This window comes from Palaemon carinicauda, chromosome 3 (genome assembly GCF_036898095.1).
Source record: "Palaemon carinicauda isolate YSFRI2023 chromosome 3, ASM3689809v2, whole genome shotgun sequence".
In the NCBI taxonomy this organism is placed as follows: Eukaryota; Metazoa; Arthropoda; class Malacostraca; order Decapoda; family Palaemonidae; genus Palaemon; species Palaemon carinicauda.
Genome location: NC_090727.1, coordinates 97,051,703 through 97,056,624, shown reverse-complemented (window position 1 = coordinate 97,056,624; position 4,922 = coordinate 97,051,703).

The following is a 4,922-nucleotide window of genomic DNA, read 5'->3' as shown; positions in this document are numbered from 1 at the left end:
CCTGCGGTGTCTAGTTCGATCCTCCCCTTTTTTCGTACCATACCTTGAAAGGTTTCATGTTCTGTTTGTGTGGCGATGCTGTCGCTCTGCTTGTCTCTTGTAGATCTAATGGAGGCTGTGTTTTCTCGGGCAAAATGTTTTCTCGTACTTTTATGTCATATTTCAGACATGTGTTGCTAGAAAAAGCAAACAATATCTTGGGAAGGAAACTTTGGATCCCTACCGATTTCATTCGTCTTTTCTCTTGTGATGTCCCCCGGGGAAAAGCCTGTGGGAGTGTTTGCATCTGAGAGTTAGATGAAGATATGCATGTTCTTGGAATTGTTTCTTCCCTAAAATTACCATATATATATATGTATATATATATATATACATATATATATATATATATATATATATATATATATATATATATATATATATATATATATATATATATATATACATACAGTATATATGTCCTGTTACGGTAAGCGGCATTGGCATACGCATGACTACTCGGTCTCTCCCGTCTCTTGGATATGGGGAGAGGAATTAATTCAGATTAGCCACAGATATCTTTTAATGATGAACTCAAAGAACCACAATGAAATTATTTTTATGATAAATACGTCTTCTTGTATTAGAATTTGATATTGATATTAAAAGGTGTTGATAGCTTATTTGGTTATATATGTATAAATAGATAATATATATATATATATATATATATATATATATATATATATATATATATATATATATATATATATATATATATATATATATATATATATATATATGTGTGTGTGTGTGTGTGTGTGTGTGTGTGTATGTGTGTGTGTGTGTATACATACACTAACTTTCCCTTTTTCTTTTTTCATTTTTTTGTAAGAGGGTGGTTTTGATTATTACGAAATCCTTTTTTATAACATGATAATTTTGCAAAGAATGATTTAACAATCACAAGTATATTTGCAGATGGAATTAACTTGTCAATAGGTTAACTTTCCAACTCCTGAATAAGGGTTCAGTGGTGCAGTGCATTAAAGCAATTTTGTCACTGACAAATCACCATCAACTGCATGGAATTAGCAATGGCTTTGGCTTTTTTCATGTCCGTGGAATTAGCTGTTTGCTGCGTAACGGATCTGAAATAGCTTTTGGGAAATGAAATAATCAAGTTTTATGGATTCACGAGTAAAATTTAGATGTTTTGGGAATTTTAAGTTTTGAAGTATTGTCAATGATACGCAGTTGGAACTAACACTTTCCTAATTACGTTTTGCATCCATTAAAAATTTGATTTATATTTGAATGGTGAAGTAATGGAAATTGGTTGAATGAAGATATAATTAGCATTGGTTGAATGGAGAGGTAATGGAAACCTTTTAGTTTAAATGAAGCAGTGTATTAAAATTTGACTTTTGTGACACTTGATTTAGTTACTTTTGGTTTTTTTACCACCTCATTTTATGCAATCGTAGAATCAATGCCTCAAGTTTCTTTATCCAAGTGGCTATTTTATTATTTCAATCAATCATTCTATTTTGATTGGAAATTATATTTTTGCATTTATATTTTTATCGGAAGTTGCATTTGATATTAGTCATATACTTTCCCAGATTTGTACATAACACCTTGATAAAATGTCGCAGTCAATAAAAAAAAAATATGGAAGATATAAGTGGATATTCGTGATTTTGTTGCCTCGATAGGGTGGTTGTTGTGAGTTGCCTGAAATCCATTTTTACCTCTATTTCCTGTGTCAGTAGATTTTTTAGCAACATTAGCCTTTCAATATTAGGTCGTTCATTCTATTGAGGATTATCCTCCAGAACGCATTCACAATCAAAGTTCTGTATCCCAAAGTAATGCACACACTCTAAAGGTTCACCATCATCGACTTAAGTCCCCTACCCTCGCTGCGCTATCTACTTCTATTGTACAAGTGTTTATGCCACCAAGAAGGCGTCCACCGATCAGGGATTGTTCTCTGGGTTAAATAGATTAATATTTCCGCGTTCAATCATTTACCTCAGAAGTTTAATCGCGAAGGTCTTTCTCCTCAGCCAGAATAGTGTGAAGAATAGTCTGTACTCATCTGCGTTTCTTGTTCTGTCCATAAGATATCGATAAAAATGTCACAGATGGATTTCGGATCTCAATCATATTTTTGCGGATTGATTTAGGCACGTAATCGCCAGTTAGTTTTTGAGATGAACACGGGTGTCGAACTCAGCCATTTAAACAGTATGCGTGGGACCGTAATAGGAGTAATCGAATATTTTAGTCACATATTAGAAACGTCCCTGGTTGGCGATCGGTGGCCTGGGGTTCCAGGCCCTCTCAAACTCGATAGTTTATTGTAGTGTCTGCAACCTCACAATCCCTGTGAGCAAAGGATGCGAAATTATGGGGAAACTGTAGATCTACTTGCGCAGTCATCAGCAGCCTTTGCCTGGCCGTCCCTGGTCCTAGCTTGTGTGGAGAGGGATGGGGCGCTGATCATATATGGTTAGTCTCCTAGGCATTGTCCTACTAGCTAGGCCATTGTCACTATCCCTTGCCTTTGCCATTCTTGAGTGGCCTTTAAACCTTAAACCTCCAGCTACTCTCTCGGACAGAACTAATGCTTTGCATCTAGTGCCAGAAAATTAACTTGTTGGGTGGACATCAAAATGTGCCACTGAGGGTTGACGTTGATGTATCTGGTATCCGAGTGGTTTATAGTTTGTTGTTTTGGGAGGTTTATTTGTAACCATTTATTTATTTATTTATTTTTTTTTTTTTGCGATTCCTTACCAAATGTTCGCACGTGGGAACTCGTTGATATTTAGCTGTAGAAAAATTATGGAATCAGTTTTAATGGGAAATAACATTAGGAAGTTGTCATGTGATAGAAGAAGAGTCTGTGTAATTTATTGCATTTCTTTCTAACGTCTATTTGCTTAAGGATTACTTTTAGACAAACCCCTATGGAGAGTTCCAATAAATCGTTCCAGGAACTATTCCTTTAAATCTCTTGTTCATTCAATTAGAGATATTACTTATTTATTTCCCTTGGGGATTCTGAGATTAATTTCAGATTACCGTTTAGAAATTAAATGATGCTAAGGCTATTATGCTTAGCGTTCCCCAGTGGTGTAGCTTTTACATTAATTTTCAACTTAGATATTTTTCAGTTTCTTATCTTATTCTTACTCAGTATTTTTTTTTTTTTAAGAAAATACTTTTTTAATTTCATTCATGGCTTTCATCTAAACATTAGAAAATTTATATACAGCGTCCTCTCTGCCTGTTAATCTTTTGCTTGCCAGGTACGAGTGATCCAAAATATTGGAAGAAAAACTTTTCTTTATATAAGTTTTTCTTAGCACAATTGGATGATATCATTAACATTATATGGTAGTTATATATTTCATATTGGCCAGGTTAGCTCTCTCTCTCTCTCTCTCTCTCTCTCTCTCTCTCTCTCTCTCTCTCTCTCTCTCTCTCACACAATTGTTACTTCCAACAGTTGTTTTGTCGATTAACTGTTTGGAATGCTTCATATTCCATAATGAAAATGAAATTAAATAAATGTGAAATAAATATGAAAAAATCGTGAAATGCATTTTAAAATATATGGATAGTTATATGTATTAAATGTGGGTGTGTTTTAATCACAATAAAGTAGTCGGGATATCATTGTGATTTTAATGTGGATGTCTGATTCTCCATGGTTGTATATCAAATCTAGAATTATATGTAATATCTCTATGTATGATAAAGGAGTAATTAGGCGTTGTCTCTGTAGTTTTTTATTTAAGTTTGTGTATTAAGGAAATAATTGTGTAGATTATCGACATTATTGAAATGTATTCATCTTTTCATAACAAAAGGAATATAGCAAATATTTTAAGGGTTTCAGATTTTTTTTTCTAGGACCGTTGAAAAGTAAGATAAAATATCTGTCAATAACAATGTTTTTCAAAGAATATCCAGTGAAGAATGTTGGTACATATTAGACTCTGTTATTTAGGAAAACCATGAAATGACTTGAGAAATAGGACTCTGTTATTTAGGAAAACCATGAAATGACTTGAGAAATAGGACTCTGTTATTTAGGAAAACCATGAAATGACTTGAGAAATAGGACTCTGTTATTTAGGAAAACCATGAAATGACTTGAGAAATATTACGGAAGTTTGATGAGTATAATTATATTTCGTGGAAATAGTTTCTTTCGAGAGATTGTTACTGCTGTACCAAAGTGCCCTACTCAACCAAGTTCTGTACTCTGCTGGATGATCATTCAGTTAACTGTTATTATTATTATTATTATTATTATTATTATTATTATTATTATTATTATTATTATTATTATTATTACTATTATTATTAGGATGATATAGAATATATATATATATATATATATATATATATATATATATATATATATATATATATATATATGTGTGTGTGTGTGTGTGTGTGTGTGTGTGTGTGTGTGTTAGTTTCTTATTGAATCTAACAAGAGTAAGTCGGTTCAACGTGTAACGCATATCCAACATTGGAAGCTAAAAATTAGGCTATGCAGATTATTATAATGTGTCTAGTGATAATGTGATATTTAATTTTTCTAAGGTTGTATTAATAGATATTAAAAATCAGCCCTTGCTAAGGGTTTGAAGTTTGTTTTTCCCTTTTGACGTTTAAACTATGTTCAGCTCTTTTTAGAGTTCGAAAAATTTGACACAACTATTTCTACTTTATATTTTCATGATCCCTTGGGTAAGGAAATCGGGTATTTTAAGCAGTCACTGAGATATTTGGCTAACTGGTCATTTCATTCTTTTAATCCATTCAAAAAAAAAAAAAAAAAAAAAAAAAAAAAATCTAGACAAGGAAACTATTGGAATTCTTAAGAAATTGTCAAATAATGATAATCTTGTAATAAT